We start from the raw sequence: 26,105 nt of genomic DNA on the forward strand, positions 1-26,105 counted from the left end.
CTTAGTCATTTTCATAAAAGTTCTGCACAGTCTTTGATCTTTTAACCCAGTCTAACCGTAACACTTCCCAGCACTCTATTCATCCTCTCAGAATCTTCATCTCTGGTACAAAAAAAAAAAGATGACTTTCAATTGCGCTGCCCAGTCCTCATGGGATTCTGCCTCTTTAAACCAATGTGTTTTTTCTTCCCGCTCTGTAACTGCCCTCTTTATAAAACTTCCTATGAAACATTTTACAAACACTCAATCCAAACTATTGTGTTACTAGGGAAAAACAGAAAGCCAATAAGATTAAAAGAGAACAACCCAACTACCTGATGGTCAATTCAAGTTATTCAGGCCAAGCGTATTTTGCTTTGGGATGAATTGTATGAATTGGCTGTTTATTTGATTCTGAATTCTACATATAATTGTATCATGCATGATCTGCTCTCTATCCCCCAAATACTACTCTTGAGTCCATAAATTAATCCTCAATAAGAAGCTTCTGGGCATCTACAACATTGAGTTTGAGAATTACAATGTGGGTTTAAAAAAAAAATTGTGTTGCTTAACACATTTTAATTTATGTGCTCAATTTTCTTGTACTTCCTGGTACTCCCATTCTCATTCCAGCCCAATTTATGTTTCTCAATATTAAAGTCAGGGAATCTATCATTTCCTCTCATACAGACAAAGACTGTGTCACTCAACCATACTTGAAGGACTGTATTTACCAAGATTTCCAGTAATAGTCTCTACTTGTCCTCATGAAAATAACCTACAGTGGGGAGAACACTACAGTGCAGAGAACATTAACAGAATAATCTTTCCTAGTTACGATGTGAATTAGGTAAGAAGACAACGCTGGGGTGAAGGCTAGGAGACAATAAATGAAATCATTATTATTAAGTAAAAATTAGTTAATATTTACTTTGGTAAAATTTCATGCCTGAGGGGAAGTTAATTTTAATGGATTTGGTTCACATTTTTCAGGGAAATAGTATTAAGAGAAAAATCTCATGGGAATAATGTCAAAATCAATGAAATTAAAATGTTGAGAAAACTTGCCAGGTTAGAAACCCATTGCTATGGCCATAAAATTTCATATGTCTCTCACATTTCCTTTCTTAGGCTCAGAAAAGAGCCTAAGACTTGAATTAAGGGCTTAGATGTTTTTCTTTTCTCCACTCTGTAAAAATGAGGAGATAAAGGAGGTTGAGAGGAATAGGACTGTGTCCTCCCTTGCCTCTATGATGCCACCTCCAACATAAAAAACGAGATGGTGGCTCACCAAGGAATATTTAAATAAAAAGAATCAAAACAAGTCTGTAAAACACTTGAGGCATTTTAATTGCACTTTTTGTTTGCTGTATATTTTTTCCTTTTTTCAGGGACTTGCAGTGGGAAAGGAAGCTGTGCCCCTGAGAAAGAATTCTCAGTATGCACCATGATTTCTGCTACCTTTGAGGCCTCTGCTCATTAAGAACACCTATGAGTTTCTTCTTTGTTTTTTAAGAGGGCAGAATCCAGTAATAACTCAAGCACCCAGACCTCTCCCCAGACATCATTTTTAACAGTCCAAGAGGAGCTGATTCAAGGTCAGAGGTCATAGACTTTGCTCCATTTGCCAGCTGGCAGTAAGCTCCAAGGACAGAGGGTGCAAGAAGCGTGACTATTCCTCAAGATGCTCATTCACAGAGCACTGAGAATATCCCCACGGATACCTCAGAAATACTCATTTTATCTCAGTTTGGTGGGCTGGGAGAAAAGCGGGTCAATTTTCTGGGGTAGCTTTGCAGATCTTCACATGCTATGATCCCATCTCACTGAAACTGACTTTATTTTACACTAGCACAATAAAGCTTAAGAGAGGATAAAAAGTTTCTATTATAGATAAACATTATCTGCCCTGTGACTCAGAACAGAGCAACACTAACTAAAAGGCAAACATCTGGAATCTCAGTTAAGGCAGAAACAGTGGCTAGTGTAAATACTCTATCTAGAATGATAAGGAAATTTGCAAACAGAAGGAAATGGTGATATTAAAACGTTGATCTACAATTATTTTGGATGAATTCTTTTCTCTCTCAACTTATTCCCCAGTTTTTGTGCACTGGCCCTGTACCACATTCAGAATTTGACTGTTTTTCCTTTCCTAAATGGCTAAACTGAGATGTTGTGTGTAAGAAATGGAAAGTGACAAGATATGACTGAAGCATTGGAAATCAATCCAAACTAAATGTGCTTCTTAACTATAAGTGAACAGTTGAAAACAATCCTCTTTTATAGCCATGGAGATAAACACTCTGTTTTTATTAGGAAAAAATTGCTTTGGACTGAATAAAGTCATTTGATTAACAAGTCAAAGCAGATGGTTTATTGATATTTCAGAAAGGAGTTTACAAGGTCTAGTGAAAAAAGAGACCCAGCTCTGAATTAAGAAATTACCCTGGTATATAGGACATTGACAGTTCACTGCTAATAGATTTATGGGCTACTGCTGGATGTTTCATCCCTATTTGGTTTATTATGATACAATATTGGGGCATGGGTAACCTATAGCCTTATTGCAATATACTATATTGACCTTTGACCTTTAGGACCTGACAGCAAAACTATGTATTAGATTTTTAATTTGTCTTAATCTAACAGGATCAACATCACTGTTGTGTGGTTTACTTTAAAGAGGCTATTCAGTGTAACTAACACAAGGCATGCCGGCTTGGGATTTGCTAGAACTCAGTAAGCTAGCTCTCAGAGGTTATAAAAGTCACATAGATAAGATCCATAAGTCATTGGCAAAATGGCATGTGGTTTGAGTAAAAAAAAAAGTGTCTATAAGGAATCTCACTGTTCAACACAGAAGGAAGTTATTTTTGTCTCTTAGGAAGTTTCAGACTCTGTATTTGAACATAAATCTTTTGATTTCAATGAACTTAATCTTTTAAAAAATCAGTTTAATTTTTTATCTCTATAAGTTCTTTTTTTAAAAATCTGCCTGGATACTTGATACTATCTTTTTTTTTTTAAATAATATGACCTTATTTATTATTTATTTATTTATTTATTTATTTACTTTTGGCTGTGTTGGGTCTTCGTTTTTTTTCTGTGCGAGGGCTTTTCTCTAGTTGCGGCAAGCGGGGACCACTCTTCCTCGCGGTGCGCGGGCCTTTCACTGTCCCGGCCTCTCCTGTTGCGGGGCACAGGCTCCAGACGCGCAGGCTCAGTAGTTGTGGCTCACGGGCCTAGTTGCTCTGCGGCATGTGGGATCTTCCCAGACCAGGGCTCGAACCCGTGTCCCCTGCATTGGCAGGCAGATTTTCAACTACTGCGCCACCAGGGAAGCCCCGATACTATCTGTTCTTTTCTCATGTTTTCCATTATTTCTGGAATTATTTCCATTAAGTATTTAGAACAGTTATTTTATATTCTCTAATAATGCTATTATTGGAAATTCTTGAGCATCTGCTACTGCTATGTTGTGTCTGTTGATTCTTAAGATGGACTACTTTCTTTATTTTCTAATTTTGGGTTACGCGCTCATTTTTAGTGGGGTTCTGTTTTTGAGAATCCCTGGATGAGGGTATGTCTCTCCAAAATTTTTGCTTTTGATTTTTATAGGTACTACAGGGATCTTTCCAGCCTAGGTTGACTTCTTATGACAGTTTCTTAGTCTGGGAATTCCTGAACAATGCAAGCAATGTAAATTTGATCCCAAATCAAAATGAGGGTAGGTCTGTGGCAATGGATACTAAGGAGAAACTAGATATTTATTTTCTCTCTGTTTCTTTCTCTCTCTCCCCATCCTCTTAATCCAGAGCCCAGGGCTAGTTGGACAACTTTTCTTCAGCTCTTACTGTCCCCAAAAGAAGATTTTTTTTAATGTTCTCCCTCTCGCCTGAGATGTCTTAGAGGATTTCACTTTTATATACGGTACTCTTAGCTACAATTCTGTGCCGTTCACAGCTCCAAGTCCTACATGGCCCTTAAAACTTTAAACCCTTGGGTACTGAGACCGGCAAACTGCTCCAGGCAGCTACATGTTGGCTCACGCTTACTCAATTTCTTTATAATCTTTGTTTTGGGTCCCTGGAATATATATAATTTTTCTTACTTTCATATTAACCCATTTATGCATTCAAAAGGATTTTTAAAATAGTTTACCCAGAAATATCTGATAGCAGTTTTCAGGTTAACATATCCACCAAATTGTCAGGATTGGAAGTCAGAATCTTGTTTTAGAAATGTCTCTTTTCACATAAATAAATAAGGTAGAAGCAGGTAGGAAACTCAAGGCTCAGAAAATTTGTCCTACCAACTTTATTCACTTTATACTTGTGAATAACCTGATTTATTGCATTAGCCTACATATCTCACAATTGCATGTTTCTTCTATTCAGTCTTTTTTAAAATATCCTGGATATTGTGTTCAATATTTTGGGACAGCATATAGAATGACACACTAATGACAGCATACAGCACTTTCTAAAACTCCCATGCAAGGCAACCTACTGAATGGGAGAAAATATTTAAATCATATATCTGATAATGGTTTAATATTCAAAATATATAAAAAACTCATACAACTCAATCACAAAAATAAACAATATGATTGAAAAATGGATAGAGGATCTGAATAGACATTTTTCCAAAGAAGATATACAGATGGCCAACAGGTACATGAAAGGATGCTCAACATCACTAACCATCAGGGAAATGCAAATCAAAACCACCAGGAGATATAACCTCATACCCATTAGAATAGCTATCATCAAAACGACAAATAACAAGTGTTGGCAAGGATGCAGAGACAAGGGAACACTTGTTCACTGTTGGTGGGAATTTAGATTGGTGCAGCCACTCTGGAAAAGAGTGTGGATATTCCTCAAAAAACAAATAATAGAAATATGATATAATCTAGTGATTACTCTTCTGGGTATACATCTAAAGGAAATGAAAACACTAACTCAAATGGATATACGCACCCCAGTGTTCGCTGAAGCATTATTTACAATAGCAAAGATGTGGAAAGAACCTAAGTGTTCATCATCAGATGAAAGGATAAAGAAAATGTGATATATATATAATATATATATAGACATTATTCAGCCATAAAAAATTAGGAAATATTGACATTTACAACAATATGGATGGACATTGAGGGCGTTACGCTAAGTGAAGTAATTCAGACAGAGAAAGACAAATACAATGTATTTCAACTTATACAAAGAATCTTTAAAAAAAAAAACTCATAGATACAGAGAACAGATTGGTAGTCGCCAGATTTGGGGAAAATAGGGTGGGGGGCAAAATGGGTGAAGGAGGTCAAAAGGTACAAATTTCCAGATATAAAATAAATAAGTCCTGGGGATGTAATATATAGCATGGTGACTATAGCTAATAATATTCTATTGTATATTTGAAAGTTGTTAAGAGAGTAGGTTTTAAGATTTTTCATCACACAAAAAAAATACTATGTGTGGTGATGGTTGTTAACTAAACTTATCATAGTGACCATTTTGCAATATATACAAATGTCAAATCATTATGTTGTACAGCTAAAACTAATGTTATATGTCAATTATTTCTCAATAGTAATAAAAACAATCCCTCCTATCCTTGAAATACAAGATCTGCTTTAAGTGGCCCATTTTATGTAAATGATCAAATCATCGAATTTTCATGGTATAGTAAACATTTAGCTTGGCATGGTATTTTCAAAGGGATTTTACATGGAGCATTCCAAATACGGAAATCATTGTATTTAACGAGCTCACAGATGTACTTTAGAAATCTGCAAGCCTTTAAACATTTCTGCTTTTCCATGGAGCAATGACCAACCAATAAATACAATTAATGCTTCGATCTTTGTGACTCCCATATTCCTTACTGCCATAATACTGGATATGACAATCTCCTTGTGGCATAACATATTTTGACACTACAGATTACTAACCAAAAGATAATAAAAAAGAAGTGATAAAAGGTAAGATTGAGAATTAAAGTTTTGATAGACATCCATACTCCTACCAGACAGAATAAAGATTGAAATGGGGATAAAAGGAAGAAGCCAACAAGGAATAAAATTAGAAAAAAAACTGATGAACTAATACATTTATCATAGGTTTTCTTCCAGGAGATCACGGACATGTTTCAGAAAATGTTAATTTTATGGCATGTTCTTTAGTATAATATATTTAAATTATTTTTCCTACTCTGTGCTTTTGGAATAGAACTTATTACAAAAATGAGAGAGAAACCACTTACTGATAAAGTAATTCAAGGGCTCTATAAAAACTGTTTTTGAAGTACAAGCAATGAAGTTATTGTTGCCTTAACCATGTGATGAGTGAGACTATATCAATGACATTCTTCTGACCTCTTCTCTCAAAATTTTGCTTTGAGCATTCCTTGGATAATAAGGGAAAAGCATTCATTTAGCAAAAATGTCATTTCAAATTTTAGTTTTGTAAATATGAAAGCAAGATTATTGAATTGAATGGGAAAATTGGTACATAGATAATTCTATTCTTGCCCATTAGACTATCCCAAATAGCTCTTGCTTAGTAACTCAACTTGTTATTTGGGTATGGGGTTCTTATTCAACTTTGATATTTATACTCATCATCTGACGACTCCTGCTTATGGTTCAGTCTCTGGTTCAAAACACACACACACACACACACACACACACACACACATACACACCTTACATACTTTATACTGAAGCTTACACTCAATTCTGCCATTAGTTTATTGTTTTCTGCTTGGTCCCCCCAAAATACTAAGAATGAAAGTAGGGCAAGTTTAAAGAACATGTCCAAGAAGTTGTGACATTTTATTACTAAAGCTAGAGGAAGCAATGGAATAGAAGAACAGGTGTTGCCTTTCAAAAATTATACCACAAACTCAATATTAACTCTGGTGCAAGAACAAAAACTCACTCCTACATTTTGAAAATTTGTCTGAAAGAAAATGAATCAGATGATGTTTTCCTTAGGAAAATAAGAGGAAAAGGCTGAGTTATTCTGAATTGGTGGAAGGGAAAATATCAGAAATCCGGAAGTACATGTTAATTTGTATCAAATTTTAGCTCTGCAGTGTTGCTAAACATCATCTGCATCTGATGGTGACATAGTGATGAATGGGACATGAATACATCTTTTATTGCCTCTTCCAGTTTTCTTTAGTGATTGGTGGACAGCTGGATACAGGAATTCTTATGATTTGTTCTGTGGCCTTTTTTCAACCCTCTACTGTAATAGGATCTGCAGAAATAATTTAAAATGCTGAAAGATAATTTAGTGTTTTCTCTATGCCTTCTCTCCTCCACCTCCTTTACACTTTCCACAAGCACTAGGTACCCTCCAAGTGAACTAATCCTACTGTAAAATATTATTTCTGTTCTTCATTCTTCTAATCTATCAACTGTTCTCAGTTTTATTTACAAGGCTTTAGATTAACTGTGATGGAAATCACTGTTCTTGATTTCTGTCTTTTCTTCAGACTTTACTCTTCTCATTTATTCTTTTAAAAACTGCTATTTTTTCTCTCTCTCTCTCCACTTTTCTGTTTGTCCATGAGAGTGGTATTATATAAATATAGAATTGTAGAATTTCAGTTTTCATTCTCTCAAGATTTTATTCAAGAATTCTTACTCTTTGGAAAAATAAACCCCAATTATCAGTATGGTTTTAAATATCTGGGTAAATACATTTTTTGTAAACAAAAATGTTTATTTTATAATTGAAAATTGAAAGTGAACCTATAAAGTAATAATAAACAAGACTTGTTAAATGATATAGCCCACCCAAAATAAACTGTAGGATAAGAGGAGACGTGAACAGCTAAGAAGCTGAACATATTGCTAGGTGACTCTGGAGCATAATCTGCTATGGTTCAAGGATAGAACACTGATAATGTGATACCAAGTCTATAGAGTTAGCCTTAAACAATGGAGGGATGCAAACCTAAGCATTTTTGCTTCAGTGAAACCACTTCTAATGAGATCATAAATGTGTTTCAGAAAGAAAGTGAAGCATTTCAAATTGTGTGTATCTTTCAGATCTGAACTACTTGTCATGACTAGGGTACCTCCAGTCCTTCCTCCTTTTAAGCAATCTTTAGGAGTTGAGACATGCTTATGGAGGAATATACAATGAGCCTCCAAGTCAAAGTAACTCCGTTTTAAGAGCGAGAGTTGTGATAAAAGGCACACACAGATATAAGTGCCAGTATAAGTGATACACTGAATAACTGTTTGGGTTAATGAAGTCCACCAAGTAGCTCTAGGAAGAACCATAATGCTAGCCCAATTTCCGCCACTCCCAAATTGGCATAAATTCCCTTTTATCAGTTGCCCATGGCTTGTCTTTAATCTTGAGTTTTAACCTCTAAAGATAAATGAAAGCGTATTTAAAGGCAGGAAAAAACTTGGGGGTTGTAGTCACAAATTAATCAAATTTATGATGTAAAGGAGGGTTGCAGTTACAACTGTATGCTTTTTGAAAAGCATACAGTTAAAATGAAGACTATTATAAATGAAATGAATAAATGAGAAATGAATTTTAAAAACTGTATAGGAAGTAGAAGAGGGGAGAATGAAAGGACATAATATGCTAATCATCAAGGAAAGCAGACTTAAAATAGGAGACAAAAAACCAAAACAAAATAATGCTCAATATGGCAGTTCAAGGAAATCAAAAGGGATTAAAAATAGATTCAGAAGAGAGTGGGATAGGACACTACAAAGCACAAAAAGTGAGATCTGGCAGGAATGTTAAATAGCTCTTTTGCTTAACTTTCTGTAAAAATGTTAATAATAAGAAAATTAAGAACATTATACAAGACACCAGCAATTGCACCCAAAAGTTGAAAAAAACTATAAACCTAAAGGGTTAATAAGGAGATTGTAAAGAACAATTTATGTAATTATATTTAAATCTACAGTTTTGTATGAAGTAGTCTCAAGAATGAAACTATGGAACACCCATAATTACTCTTGGAGTCCAGTGTTAAACCCATTATCAAAGGACAAACAAAAAACAGACAGACAAAAAGATTCTACTTCCACATTCTCAAGATAACAGAATTTGAAACCTTGTGTTACATAGCCTGGCATAAGTTCCATGAAAACTATAAACTCACTGCTAATTCATATGTAAAGAGCGAAGAGAAAGATGACTAATTGATTACTAGCAACCCGAATTTTTCCTAAATAATCCTTATCAAATAAACCACATAGGATTTTCATAAAACTTGGAATTTACTTAATGACAATTTAGAATGGAGAGAGCAAGAATATTTGGATATCATGAGGCATTTTGCAATACTGACTTACTATTTTAAAAACTTGTGATAATGAATAGATTCCAAGAAAATAAAAGTATCATGGGCTCATTTCTATATGACAGAGTCTGTAAAGGTGACACTGAAGTCCCAGTATTTCATTTTGGTCACATATTGCCTGATTACATGCAGTTGTAATGAACTGAGTGCAAAAGAAAGTGAACTAAAAGCTCATCATACCGTATGTTAGAGTTTGATTAATAAGCCAGGAATAAAGAATAGTCATCTACGGTGAAAGGAATAATAATAGAAAAACTATGAGAAATGGAGTTAAACCCTACATTACTTTCCCTTTTTATCAGTGTCTAAACTAAGCATTGACTCTTTTTCTTTAAGTTAATGGAACACATATCCTACTCTTAGATTTTACGCACAAGGAAAAGATGCGATTCTTTTGAAATTTCTTATCAAAATTTTGTGGAAAAGATAGAGTAGTATGGGAGGAAATGAGTTGGGAAGAAAAAAGAAAACATTTTAAACTGGCATTTAGAGATATTTGTAGAACTCAGGGATGCTTCAGAAATCTAAATGGGGACACCAATTTGAAAGATATTATAGATTCTATTATGAATACCTTTAATAAATGTCAACATCCCTATAAAGGAAAGTAACAATAACTCAGTGAATTCAAATTATGATGAAAAGATTAGAAGATAAACACTAGATGAAGTTTTCCAAATGATCTAAATGGTGTTACATTTTGTAACTCAAAGTTTGGAATACTTGCTTGCTTTTTTTCTACATAGTATAGGAGGTGGATTACAATAATACAAGAAAGAGTGTAGAGATCTCATTTCACGATTAGAATATGTGAATGACAATAATAATAGAATGGAAATCTAATGTCATAATTAGGACAATTCCATAATTATTTTAATATTTGGCTCTAAATAAAAGTATGAAAAATAAGCAGCAATAAACTGTAGTTAGGAAAAAATTCTTAGGGAGATTCTCTGAAGAGACAGAACAACTGAGTAACATAAAAGATGAAGACAAAAATGGAAGAGCCAGACTCAAAACAAATTACCTATTTGTTAAAGTGAAATAGTAATCATATCTTTAAAATGATGAATTTCTGAAATAACTAGACAAAATGAGGCAATCAGTAATTCTAATCTTAATTTTCATAGAAGTAGCAAGAAAATATCCCCCATCATCTTCCAAATGTTCCCTAAAAATACTTTTCAGAATCTAGGACAAACCCATATAGTAAGGTAATGTAAGTTTATGTAATGACTACGGTTCCTAAACTTAATTCATTACCCAAAAGCAGTAGTAGAACCTGATAAATTAGAAAAAAAATGTACACATATCATGAACGTCAGATCCATAGTAAGTTATAAGGGCTCCTAGAAATCTCTAACTTTCTGAGATTTGAAGGGTGGTGAACAACTAGTGACTCCCACAAATATACTCTGGCATTACTTCTGGAAACTGAGTACCATGCTGGTTCAGCTATAGGTATGACAAAGTATGGCAAGTCTCATGTTATATCATAAAGCCTGTTTATACATTATGACTATATTGATTATATTCAGAATGGAATGTTGGAACATATTCTACCAAAATCTACATGAAAAACCAACATCAGAATCCAAAAAATCCAGGTCTAGCAGCAAATTTCTTGACCTATATCATACCAACTCCTTTTCCCCTTAGGTCTTTATTTCTAAATCAGAGATGTACATACAAGTGTTTGTGTATTTTAACTGTTGTCAGGACTGAAGTTTTACAACTTCAGAATTACTGTAGTAGCAAAAAAGAAAGTATTTCTCATCTTTGTGCACATTATAAAGAATCCAGAGCTTGTGTTATACTTGGCAGTAGTACGGATGTTGGAAATAAACATATTCTACATTTAACCAAAACCTATCTTGAAGTTTACAAATATAAAATACATTTTAACAATATAGAGTTTATTTAAAGATGCCAGAGTTACATGAGATTATCCCAATCCATGCCTATATAAAGATCAATATATCACAGGTGATGACAGCTCGAGTAAAGCAAGAAGGATGATGAAAACGGACAATGATAGCTAAGCTTCAGAGTGAATGAAACACACAGAGAAATCTTAAGACTTCTTAGAGGGTGGATATAGATTTTGACTGGTTTATTATGGAGAGGATCAAAAGTCATAGGCTAAATGGGTCTTAGGATGAAATCTGAAGAGTCAGGAAGACTACTCAATACTTCTTTTCAGAGGTGCTTCCAGGTGGTGGGACAAATAAGAGAAATCTATCACCTACCATGATACAAAGATTAAAGGAAAACCCAGAGAAATCTGGAAATTTGCAAAATGAAATGGACTAATAAACTCTTGCTCCTATAAAAAGCAAAGGAAACAGTTCAACAATTTAATTTCACTACTGTTTAACCAAGTTTGCATTCAATTGTAACAAACATCTTGCTGCTCAGTTTTTCTGTTTTACAATCCATCATAAAAATTATTTGATGGAAATACAGGAAGCTGGTAAAGTCCGGAATTCACAGCTGTCATTTTAATGAAGAATAATAGGGAAATGATTAAAATGAAAGATAATTGACCCTACCTAAGGTCAGGAGCCCTTCTCAACAATAAGTAGTCAAAATGGCTCCTAATATTTTGACTATAACATGGTGAAAGATTTCAAGATAAAAAGACATGCTAGGCAGCAAAGAACTCATGGTCAAGGGAATAGTCTTAGTTTCTAAGGAAGCGATACAGATGTTAAGACTAAATAAAAATTTTTAAATAGTAACTAATGGCATCTAGGATGACAAGGATATTGAGGAATATGAAGCTTTCTAAAGAAACTAATTACATTCCAGATGAGCAAAATTAGTAAACCAGATTCTTCTATGCTTTAAATTGGTGGACATGATCAGTTTACTATCTGTTGTTGAAGTGACTGTAGAAATGACAGCTATGCCTCTGACAGATGGGTGAGAATAAAATTATGATAGAGTTACCTCAGGAGTATAAAGAAGGTATGTTCTTGGAGTTTGCTATAAAAATATCTAAGACAATAATGAACAGTATGAACTGTTCAGGTATAGAAGCATCATGCCCCTTTTTTATTTCTTATCATGAAGTTTTTCAAAGAATTAATGATAAAGGTGCTTATGTCTAACCTTTTAACCTCTCCATCCTTCTGGTATTTGGAGTTCTGAATTTAATGAGAGTTAAGATTAGGCTTTCTAATAATGAATAATGTAATACCAAGCATACCACCTAGGCAACTAGAGCCCAAATTAAGGGAGTTCTTATTGTACTTTATATATTCTTGCTGTATATTATATGTGATATTTGCTATATTTTATTTTGAAGAGCTGTTCTCTAACAGTGGGGAGGTTTATTGAAAGAAGTGAATGGGTGATATTCTATTTTGTTTTGTAAAGATTTCAGAACAACCAAATTGTGTTTGTACTTACAGGTATTCAAGTAGCCAAACGATTAACACAAAATATCCTCAAAGCATGAGAAGGGACCTTAGAAATGATTTGGTCCAGTCTTCCATCCAGTGTAGGATTCTCCTCAGTTTCTCAAAGACCAAAAAATCAATTTATTTTATGGTCTAACACCCTTTCACCAACCACGTGGGGGTGGTCTTTCCTTCAACTCTGTGCTGTCCACGATGTTAGGTATAAAAGGAGGAGTTTGAGACAAGATCTCAAATATTCCTTTACACTCATTGATTCTCATATATTTGCTGCCACCTGGAACTTACTGAGCTTAAACATTATGTGTGCTCTCATGATTATGAATATTTTTAAGTGAAAAAGTTAAAGAAGTATTCTAATTCTAAAACCAAAAAAAATGAAGGCTCATACAGAGTTTTTCATGTTGAGCAAACTTTTAAAAAGCATCAAGACTTTCCAAGATGGTGGAGGAGGAGGAGGACGTGGAGTTCATCTCTCCCCACAAACGCATCAAGAATACATCTACACACGGAACAATTCTAACAGAGCATCTGTTGAATGCTAGCAGAGGACACCTAAAAAGACAAGAAAGATCCCCACGTAACTGGGTAGGATGAAAGAAAGAAGAAGAGAAGAGGAAGAGGAGAGGAAACGGGACAGGACTTGCACCCCTGGAGGGGAGCTGGAAGTGAGCAGAGGTTCCCGCATCTCAGGAAGCTCCCTCCCTGGCAGGGAGATCAGCGGGGACAGAAGGGGAGTTTCAGAGACTCGGAGGAGACCAGCAACCGGCCTGTGGCAGACAGGACAGACTGAGACTTACACAGATGGTCAGTGCCACAGCCCTGCACACCCCAGCCTGAGAAGGGTGTCTGCCAGTGCACACAGGGGCGGGGTGCTGGAACATGGGGCTTGGAGAGCAGACCCAGGGAGGGGACCACTGTTGGCTGTGAGGAGACAGCCTAAGGGGATGGGAGTGAGGAGTTCTGCAACTGGAAATGCTCACGGAGGAAGCCCAGATGGCCACAGAAGCGAAGTGCCATTGTTGAGTGATGTGCAAAGAGGGGGGCAGCCACTGCAGCTTCTCTCCTCACATGCTGGCCCCTGCCTCCATGGGCAACCAGGGAGGGCTCCCACAGTAGTCGGCTCGCATGCCACTGGCATCGCCTCCTCTGCACCGCCTCCCCTCCCCCACCGCTCGCTATCCCAGCACCATCCTGCCTGGGCGGTCCATTCACCCCAACTGCCGCCTGATGGGCTCGTGCATTACCAATCGCTACCTTAGCACCTTCCAGCCCGGGTGGCCCACTCACCCCAATTGCTTCCTTGGCTGTTTCCTGCCTGGTGGGCTCCTGTGCTCCGGCAACCTCTGGAGCAGACTCCAGTGCAAGGAATACAGGCAGAGGTGGGGCTGAAATCAGAGCTGAGCCCCAGGGGCCCTGTGACTAAGGAAGAAGAGCTGAAATCTCTCCTTACAGCTGCATAAACCACAGAGTTACACCTCTGCAGACAGTCGCCTAAATTCACCACCTGTGAAACACCCAAAAGGACAACAAGTGCTCCTGCAGCTGGGACAGGTCTGGCTTTAGCAGCTGTGGGCTTTGTGGGCATGAACACACGGAGGTTTGGCAAAGCCAGAGTCTGAGCTGTCTCCACAGCTCCCACTGTGGGTCCAGGTGCACAACTACTGCAGTCCTGGGACCTGACCTCAGTGGATATGCACTGGTGGCTTGGTGAAAACAATGCCTGAGAGTCACCAGGGCCAACTGCCAGCATATCCACAGATAAGGTGGGACTGAGAGCTTTGTCAACAACAGTGTACTTTGTGAGCCCACACAATGGGTGAAAGGGGACACAACAGAGCACATTCACAAGTGAAGAGCTCCAAAGGAGGAATACCCAGTGGTTTCTCTCCCAGTGGGAGTGCTCCAATCCCGCCTACCTTGCACTGCAGATAAGAAAGAAAGCTAAGAAACAGATATGGGGTCTCTACTCCAACAACCAGAGAACAGACCCTGCCCCTGACAGGGCAGTGACAACCACAGAGCAAAGGGTGTGCCCTGCTCAATATCCAGGGTAGGCTCTGGTCACCAAAACATCAGTCAAACCCCCTATCAAAGGTGTAATGGCACAAGCCTCTGGACCAACCTCACCCACAAGGGGGCAGACACCAGAAGAAAGAGGAACTACAATCCTGCAGCCTGTAGAAAGGAGACCAAAAACACAGTAAGTTAAACAAAATGAGATGACAAAGAAATATGTTGCAGACAAAGGAAAAAGATAAAAACCTTCAAGAATTACTAAATTAAGGATGATATGGGGGGCTTCCCTGGTGGCGCAGTGGTTAAGAATCCGCCTGCCAATGCAGGGGACATGGGTTCAAGCTCTGGTCTGGGAAGATCCCACATGCCACGGAGCAACTAAGCCGGTGTGCCACAACTACTGAGCTGCACTCTACAGTCCGCGAGCCACAACTGCTGAACCCCGCACACCTAAAGCCCATGCTCCGCAACAAGAGAAGCCACTGCAATGAGGAGCCCGTGCACCACAACTAATAGTAACCCCTGCTCGCTGCAACTAGAGGAAGCCCCCGCACAGCAACAAAGACCCAACACAACCAAAAATAAATAAATAAATAAATAAATTTAAAAATAAAGAGAGGATATAGGCAACCTACCTGAAAAAGAATTCAGAGTAATGACAGTAAAGATGATTCAAGGTCTCAGAAAGAGAATAGAGGCACGAATTGAGAAGATACAAGAAATGTTTAAAAAAAACACAGAAAAACTAAAGAACAAAGAAACAGAGATGAACACTACAATAACTGAAATGAAAAATACACTAGAAGGAATCAATAGCAGAATAATTGAGGCAGAGGAACGGATAAGTGAGCTGGAAGACAGCATGGTGGAAATCACTGCTGTGGAACTGAATAAAGAAAAAAGAATGGAAAGAAATGAGGACACTCTCAAAGATCTCTGGGACAACATTATAAGCACAAACAATCGAATTATACAGGTCCTAGAAGAAGAAGAAAAAGAGAAAAGGCCTGAGAAAATATTTGAAGAGATTATAGTGAAAAAATTCCCTAACATGGGGAAAAAAATATTCACCTAAATCCAGGAAGTGCAGAGAGTCCCATACAGGATAAACCCAAGGAGGAACACGCCAAGACACATATTACTCAAACTAACAAAAATTAAATACAAAAAAAAAATATTAAAAGCAACAAGGGAAAAGCAGCAAATAACATACAAGAGAATCCCCATAAAGTCATTAGCTAATTTTTCAGCAGAAACTCTGCATGCCAGAAAGGAGTGGCATGATATATTTAAAGTGATAAAAGGGAAAAATCTACAACCAAGAATACCCTACCCAGCAAGGCTCTCATTCATACTCGATGCAGAAATCAAAAGCTTTACAGATAAGCAAAAGCTAAGAGAACTCAGCACAACCAAACCTGCTTTTCAACAAATACTAAAGGAACTTCTCTAGGCAAGGGAAAAAAACATAAGGAGGCCACAACTAGGAACAAGTAAATCACAAGTGGGAAAGCTCATGCATAAAGGCAAAGATATAGCAAAAGAAGGAAATCATCCATACACAAATATGATAACAAAACCAGCAACCATGAGATGAGGAGAGAACAAATGCAGGAAATGGAAACTGCATTTGAAAATAAGAGACCAGCAATTTAAAACAACCTTGTACACAGACTGCTTTATCAAAACCTCATAGGAAATGCAAACCAAAAAACTACAATAGATACACACACAAAAAAGAAAAAGCAACCCAAACACAAAACTAAAGATGGTCATCAAACCACAAGAGAAGAGAACAAAAGAGGAAGGGAAGAAAAAAGACCTATAAAAACAAGCCTAAAACAATTATGTAAATGGCAATAGGTACATACGTATCGATAATTACCTTAAATGTAAATGCATTAAATGCTCCAACCAAAAGACATAGAATGGCTGAATGGATACAAAAACAAGACTCATATACATTCTGTCTACAAAAAACCCACTTAAGATCTAGGGACACATACAGACTGAAAGTTACGGGATGAAAAAAGATATTCCATGCAAATGGAAATCAAAAGAAAGCGAGAGTAGCAATACTCATATCAGGCAAAACAGACTTTAAAATAAAGACTGTTACAAGAGACAAGGAAGGACACTACACAAGGGATAAATCCAAGAAGATATAACAATTGTATATACATATGCACCCAATATAGAAGCACCACAATATATAAGGCAAATGCCAACAGCCATAAAAGGGGAAATTGACAGTAATACAATAATAGTGGGGGACTTTAACACCCCACTTTCATCAATGGACAGATCATTCAAACAGAAAATTAATAAGGAAACACAAGCCTTAAATGACACATTAGACCAGATAGACTTCATTGACATTTATAAGACACTCCATCCAAAAGCAACAGAATATACTTTTTACTCAAGTGCAAATGAACTTTCTTCAGGATAGATCACATCTTAGGTCAAAAATCAAGCCTCGGTAAATTTTAGAAAGTTGAAAACATATCAAGCATCTTTTCCGACCACAACGGTATGAGATTAGAAATCAATTACAGAGAAAAAAAAACTGTAAAAAACACAAACACATGGTAGCTAAACAATATGTTACTAAATAACCAATGGATCACTCAAGAGATCAAAGAAGACATCAAAAAATACCTAGAGACAACTGACAAGAAAAACATGACAATCCAAAACCTATGGGACACAGCAAAAGCAGTTCTAAGAGGGAAGTTTATAGCAATACAATCTTACCTCAGGAAACAAGAAAAATCTCAAATAAACAACCTAACCTTACAACTAAAGCAACTACACAAAGAAGAACAAACAAAACACAAAGTTAGTAGGAAGAAAGAAATCATAAAAATCAGAGCACAAATAAATGAAATAGAGACAAAGAAGACACTAGCAAATATCAATCAAACTAAAAGCTGGTTCTTTGAAAAGATAAACAAAATTGATAAAACTTTAGCCAGACTCATCAAGAAAAAAAGGGAGAGGACTCAAATCAATAAAATTAGAAATGAAAAAGAAGTTATAATGGACACAACAAAAATACAAAAGGTCATAAGAGATTGCTACAAGCAACTATATGCCAATAAAATGGACAACCTAGAAGAAATGGACAAATTCTTAGAAAGGTACAACCTTCCAAGACTGAACCAGGTAGAAATAAAAAAAGTGAACAGACCAATCACAAGTACTGAAATTGAAACTGTGATTAAAAATCTTCCAACAAACAAAAGTCCAGGACCAGATGGCCTCACAGGTGAAATCTATCAAACATTCAGAGACGAGTTAACACCTACACTTCTGAAACTATTCCAAAAAATTGCACAGGAAGGGACACTCCAAAGCTCATTCTAGGAGGTCACCATCACCCTGATACCAAAAAAAAGAAAATTACAGGCCAATATCACTGATGAACATAGACAAAAAAAATCCTCAAAAAAAGACTAGCAAACCAAATCGAACAACACATTAAAAGGATCATACACTATGATCAAGTGGGATTTATCCCAGGGATGCAAGGGTTTTTCAATATCTGCCAATCAATCAGTGTGATACACCACATCAACAAATTGAAGAAGAAAAACCATATGATCATCTCAATAGATGCAGAAAAACCTTTTGACAAAATTCAACACCCATTTATGAGAAAAACTCTCCAGAAAGTGGGCATAGAAGGAACCTACCTCAATAAAGGCCACGTATGACAAACACAGAGTAAAAATCATTCTCAGTAGTGAAAAACTAAAAGCATTTCCTCTAAGATCAGGAACAAGGATGTCCACACTCGCCACTATTATTCAACATAGTTTTGGAAGTCCTAGCCATGGCAATCAGAGAAGAAAAAGAAATAAAGGGTATCCAAATTGGAAAAGAAGAAGTAAAACTGTCACTGTTGGCACTTGACATGATTCTATACATAGAAAATCCTAAAGATGCTACCAAAAAGCTACTAGAGCTCATCAATGAATTTGGTAAAGTTGCAGGATACAAAATTTACACACAGAAATCTCTTGCATTCTTATACACGAACAAAAGATCAGAAAAAGAAATTAAGAAAAAAATCCCATTTACCATCACATCAAAAGGAATAAAATACTGAGGAATAAACCTAGCTAAAAGGCAAAAGACGTGGACTCAGAAAAATACAAGACACTGATGAAAGAAATAAAAGATAACACAAACAGATGGAGGTATACCATGTTCTTGGATTGGAAGAATCAATATTGTGAAAATGACTACCCAAGGCAATCTACAGATTGAACGCAATCCCTATCAAATTACCAGTGGCATTTTTCACAGAATTAGAACAAAAAATTTTACAGTTTGTATGGAAACACAAAAGACCCCGAATAGCCAAAGCAATCCTGAGAAAGAAAAACGGAGATGGAGGAATCAGACTCCCTGACTTCAGACTATACTACAAAGCTAGTCATTAAAACAGTATGGTGCTGGCACAATAACAGAAATATAGATCAATGGAAAGGGATAGAAAGCCCAGAAATAAAACCACACACCTATGGTCAATTAACATACAACAAAGGAGGCAAGAATATACAATGGAGAAGAGACAGTCTCTTCAGTAAGTGGTGCTGGGAAAACTGGACAGCTACATGTAAATGAAAGAAATTAGAACATTCTCTAACACCATACACAAAAATAAACTCAAAATGGATTAAATACCTAAATGTAAGACTGGATACTATAAAATTCTTAGAGGAAAACATAGGCAAAACACTCTTTGACATAAATCACAGCAATATCGTTCTGTATCCACCTCCTTGGGTAATGAAAATAAAAACAAAAATAAACAAATGGGATCTAATTAAACTTAAAAGCTTCTGCACAGCAAAGCATACCATAAAGAAAATGGAAAGACAACCCACAGAATGGGAGAAAAATATTTGCATATGAAGCGACCGACAAGGGATTAATCTCCAAAATATACAAACAGCTCCTGCAGCTCTATTTCAAAAAAACCCAAACGACCCAATCAAAAAATGGGCAGAAGATCTAAATAGACATCTCCCCAAAGAAGACATACAGATGCCCAAGAGACTCATGAAAAGATACTCAACATCACTAATTATTAGAGAAATGCAAATCAAAACTACAATGAGGTATCACCTCACATTGGTCAGAATGGCCATCATCAAGAAGTCTACAAAAAATAAATGCTGGAGAGGGTGTGGAGAAAAGGGAACCCTCCTACACTGTTGGTGGGAATGTAAATTGGTACAGCCACTATACAGAACAGTATGGAAGTTCCTTAAGAACCTAAAAATAGAGCTACCACATGACCCAGCAAACCCACTCCTGGGCATATATCTGGGAAAAAAACATGGTTCGAAAGGATACACACACCCCAAAGTTCATTGCAGTGCTGCTTACAGTAGACAAGACATGAAAGCAACCTAAATGTCCATCTACAGAGGAATGGAAAAGAAGATGTGGTAAATGTATACAAGGGAATATTACTCAGCCTTAAAAAAGAATGAAATAATGCCATTTGCAGCAACATGGATGGACCTAGAGATTATCATGCTAAGTGAAGTCAGACAGAGAAAGACAAATATCATATGATATCACTCATATGTGGAATCTTAAAAAATGATACAAATGAATTTATGTACAGAACAGAAACAGACTCAGAGACTTCAAAAAGAAACTTATGGTTATCAAAGGGAAAAGGTGGGGGGTGGGAAGGGATAAATTAGGAGTTTGGGATTAACATATACACACGACTATATATAAAACAGATAATCAACAAGGACCTACTGCATAACACAGGGAACTGTACTCAACACTCTGTAATGGCCTATATGGGAAAAGAATCTTAAAAACAGTGGATATATATATATATATATATATATATATATATATATATATATATGTAACTGATTCACTTTGCTGTACACCTGAAACTAATACAACATTGTAAATCAACTATACTCGAATAAAAATGTTTTAAAAAGATAACAAATTTTTTAAAAAAGCATCTATTTTACAACACTTAATAAGCATATGTAGTCATCCTGAAAAAGAGATTTCTTTATTTATTATTCTGAAAGACTCCTTGCCAATGGGTGATAACATCTTGGGGCTACCTGATTTATGCAGTGACCATTAGAATACTGCCTTGCTAATGGAATTCTGATCTGTAGTTTATTTATTTTGGTTGTTATTTACTCAGATATCAATTCCAATACTCTCCTCAGATGTTACTCTTGCTTATGCTCTTTGTTCTATGGCTGCTGGTGGGGGTACAAGCATGTATTTGCAAATAAGGCTTGCAGCATTGAGGTGTAGATGTGACAGAGGCAGAAGTCAGTTTTGACAAGCAATCAAGGAAGCCTATACGTAATTTAATATAAATTAAAATAAGAACATATTAGAAAGAAGCAATTTGTAAATTTAATTTGGGAGAGAAGGAGGAAGATTAAAAAGAGTTAGGGAAGCTGCTCTGAGGCTTAGTGTAAGTTATATATCTGAGGAAGGAAGTGTCACCTATATGGGACATGAAGTAGATCAGCAGTTATCAATGGAAAGACTAGTAAAATAGCTCAGTACAATTTGCTGAAGATCAATATACTTGTCTGCAGTGTTCTAAGGCTTAATCATTTTTATTACTACTTCTACTTTGTCAACAGCAGTTAAGTACCAACTTGACACAAAATGAGTTCTGTCTACCTGATGTCATTTTACTAGAAGTATGAAGAATGGACTATTTTATTCTTTCTCTGTGGCATGCAGTATATGTAGTCATAATCTTCAAAATCACTATGTCATAAATTCATATCTACTTTGTTATTCATTTTCACCCTTAGGTCTTTTTGACCATTTGACGACTTTCAGATTTCGCTCCCTTTGAATACCTATTTTTATTGTTTTTCTCCTAAAGCACTTGTAGTTTCTATTTTGAAGAGGCAGAATCTCATTTTGTTGTTTTCATTCCATATTTCTAAGCTCTCTGGGTACCTTTATATTGCTTTGCTGCCCTTATTGTTGTTTGCATCACCTCCCAATTTAATATCATCTGTGGATTCCATTAACATTCATTTTACTCCCTATTCTACATCATTAATGCAGCAGCTATATAAGATAGGACAAAACACTGATCTCTGAAGCACCTAGACATATTCCCCAATTTGATACATTTTCCACTTATGGTTTATCAATATTTTTAATGGTTCTCCAGCCAGTTTTGAATACATGTGACTCTGCTTATATCCAGGACCATCTGAGTTAACTGTGCATAGATGTCATGAGATACTGCAACATAGGCTCATGAAATTTCATAAATACTATATCTATGGTATTTTTTCATTTACTAATATTATATATAGAAAACTCACATTCTCAGACTACTAGCTCAATGTTTATATTCTAGCAATCTCTACATATTTATTTCTCTTTTAATATTTGCACCATTACTTTCATGTAATGACTACAAATGACACAATGATTTTTAATTTTTTAACACTCTTTAACTTTTAATTTTGGAATAATTTTAGACTTACAAAAAAGTTACAAAGATAGCAGAGTGAGCTCCCTTATACGATCTAGGACACCACATTGCAATTGGTGGTCATGTCTCCTTAGTCTCAATGATCTGTCACAATTTCTCAGTCTTTCCTTGTTTTTCATTACCTTGACACTTCTGCGGAGTGCTGGTCAGATATTTTATAGAATGTCCCTCATTTTCGGTTTGTCTAATGTTGTCTCACAATAAGACTGGGGTTACAACTTTTTGGGTAGACTATCACAGAGGCTAAATACCCTTTACATTTCATCATACTGGGGGTATATGGCATTAACATGACTTATCATCACTGGTGATGTTAACTTTGATCACTTGTTTAAGGTGGTGTCTGCCAGCTTCCTCCAGAGTAAGTTAGAAATTTTCCCTATCCACACTCTGTCCCATGCATTCTCTGTGAGGGTTATTATAATGCCCCCAAAGGAATAAAAGTTCTTGGGGGGAAAATTTACTTTTTCATGCATAAAACATGGATATACATATAACACATAAACAGATATAAAGTATATTTGTGGTATTAAAAATTTCATCAGGAGTGTGGGGAAGGGTGTTAAGCAAAAATGTCTAAAAAGGCTCATGTGTGTGTCTGTGTGTGTGTTTGATGGCGGGGGGTGATAAAAAAAGAAGAAGAAAAAAAAGGACTAACAGATTCTTTTCTATTCACTGGAATCAAGTTACTAAGCCCAGCCTACATCCAAGCAGAGGGAAATTAAGTTCTACCTCCCAGAGAAGGGAGTATCTACATATGCTATTTGGAATTTTTCTCTAAAAATATTCTTTTTTTAAAAGTCAATTTTGGTCTATTTTCTGTCAATAGCTTGGGTCTGTGTATTAGTTTGGGTTTCCCAAAAAGCAGATGCAAAGATGGTATTAAACATGCAGGAGACTTACTTTTGAAAGACAACAAAGTGGGAGCAAGGGAAGGCAAGAAAGCCTTAGGATACCTGTGATGGAAAAATGGAAGGATGGAAGACTGGGTAGGAAGAATCTCAGACTGCAACACAGTTCTAAGAAGGTTTTGGCCCAGTCAATTGGGAGTCCTTTGCAAAAATATTCCATTAAAGGAGTCCTATATCTCATAGAAAAGAACCTGGATTACAAGCTCCACCATATGGGCTCATGGCCTGGAAGGATCACTTGGGAATCATGGCCTTGGCATGAACTTGGGAATGGGTTCTAAAAGACAGCAGCACCTGCAGCCATCAATCATGTTCCCTACAGCAGGAGGTCGAAGTAGTACATTTTCATGGCCACTGCAGTCGATACTTTTACACAGTCTTATTAAAACACCAGAAATTATTTTTGAAATAATATTACCTAATTCCTTCCCCATTCTAGGAGGTATCTTTTTACTTCTTTAAATATAGCTGCATATAATACAATAACCAACAATTTCTTAGAAACCATACTTTTGTTTTTCCATTTAAAAATACTGCTTTAATGATTTCTGGCACTCATAAGTAGTTAAGTATCTTAAACTAGATAACTCTCCTGACAATGACAATTATAAATTCCGACTAAAAGAAAACAACTATTTGAAGGCACTGTGGAGCAATCAATAGCAGGTAGAAGCTGAAGGGGATATGACCCTTGAAAGAAAGGAAGCCAATAAAATAATATCTACATTTTTCTGATTTTTCTGGTAAGATTATTTCCTTCTCTGCATGGTGCATGTGGAACAGAGCTTAATCAGAAAGCAGCAGTTTTGGGGGCTGAGGAATAAGAAGTTGGAGTTTGAGGCTGCTGGTGCACCTGGAAGTTGAAAGAGGAAGTCTCCAAAAAAGGGAAGCCACTGGGGATTGAGTGAGGGGGAAGGGTAGCTCCAAAATCTGTATAATACCTCTCCTCAAATGCTTGGCTGACTCCTGAACTATGCATGTACAAAGTGATAGCCAAGAAACCTAGAAGAAAGCAACAGCTAAAAGACTAAAACAACTAAGCAGAAATTTCAGCAGTTTACAAGTGATGATGAGTCAGAGTTTGGAAAGTGAATTCCTAAAGGTAGAGGGTCTTGGTAAACACCTCAGACTTTCTAGAAACCCCAGAAGGGGCAGAATTTAAAAGTAAGGTCCATGCCTAAGACTAGGAGAAAAACTGAAATAGATAAATTTGAACCAAGTCTAAAACCAAGCCTCCACAGAATCAATAAATTCTACCAGTAATTTAACCACCTTCTAGAACAATATTCAAAACACTCTTCAGAGGAAGATAACATAATCAAGTTGTTAAACGTATTATCCACAATGGTAACATACTATCAAAAAAATCACAAGCTAAGAGAGAACTTGGGAAAATACAACCCATAGTCAAAAGAAAAAAGTCAACAGAAATGGACTCACTAACAACCCAGATATTGGGATTAACAGACAAATATTTTAAAGTAGTTATGATATATGTTAAAGAATGTACTGGAAAAACAGGATATAATAAGTAAAAACATGAAGAATTCCAGTAGATATAGGAAAACCAAAAATAAAAATCAAATGGAAATACTAGAACTGAAAAATATAATATCTGAAATGATTAAAGAAAATCACTGAATGGAATGGCAGATTGGATAGTGTAGAAGAAAGGCTCAATGACCTTGAAGACAACTCAATAGAAATAATCTAAACTGAAGCAGAGAGAAGAAGAGTATGAAAAAAAATAGCAGATCATCAATAATGTGTGTGTTCAAAATTAAACAATCTAGCATGCTTATAATTGGAGTCCCAGAGGGAAAGGAGAACGAGAAAAGTGCAGAAAAAATATCTGATAAAATATTGGACAAACTTTCCAAAACTGATTAAAACATAAGCCTCTAGATCCAAGATGCACAGCAAACCCCAGGCAGAATACATAAACATAAAACCACAACTAGGCATATCACAGTCAAACTGCTTAAAACCAAAGATAAAGAAAAAAAACAATTTTAGTAGCCAGAGGTGGGTGGGATGGGGGAGTCTATCCAGGGTAACAATGATAAAAATGGTGATTGACTTCTCATTACAGATTACACAAGACAATAGAACCACATCTTTAAAATGATGAAGAAAAAAAATATCAGCCTAAAATTCTATTGTCAGTGAAAATATCCTTCAAAAATGAAGGTGAAATAGATATTTGCTGATAAATGAATAATGAGATAATACATTGTCAACAGACTTGCACTACAAAAAATGCTAAAGGGAATACTATATTAAAATTCAGACCTACAGGAAGAATAAAAAGTAGTAGAATAGTAAATATATGGTAAATATAAAATGCTCTTTCTTACTTTTCTTAAATTCTTTAAAAGTCAATTGACCTTTTAACAAATGGTGTTGGGAAAAAAATGTATATTCACAAGCAAAAGACTGAAGTTGGACACTTACCTTACACTACATATAAAAATTAGCTCAAAATGGCTCAAAGACTTAAACATAAGAGCTAAAACTATAACTCTTTTAGAAGAAAACACAGTGGAAACCTTCACGATATTGTATTTGACAACAATTTCTTTGGTATGACACAAAAGTACAGATAACAAAAGTAAAAACAGATAAATTGGATTATATCGAAATTTAAAACATATGCACATGAAAGGACACAATCAAGTGACTGAAAAGGCAATATACGGAATCCAAGAAAATATTTGCAAATCATATACCTAATAAAGAGTTAATATTCAGAATATATAAAAAACTTCGACAACTTAACAACAAAAACCAAATATCCTGAATAAAAATGGGCAAAGTACTTGAATATACATTTTTCCAAAGAAGATATACAAATGGCCGATGAGCACATGAAAAGAGGCTCAA

At 36.0% G+C, this 26,105-nt stretch overlaps 1 long non-coding RNA gene across 1 annotated transcript in view; it reads right to left on the bottom strand.

The window, feature by feature from the left end:
- Positions 1 to 26,105, bottom strand: part of LOC309648078 — a 164,493-nt gene that overhangs the window by 120,576 nt on the left and 17,812 nt on the right. The window lies entirely within an intron of this gene.

The sequence above is a fragment of the Balaenoptera physalus genome, assembly GCF_965194825.1.
Source record: "Balaenoptera physalus genome assembly, chromosome: 19".
Lineage (NCBI taxonomy): Eukaryota > Metazoa > Chordata > Mammalia > Artiodactyla > Balaenopteridae > Balaenoptera > Balaenoptera physalus.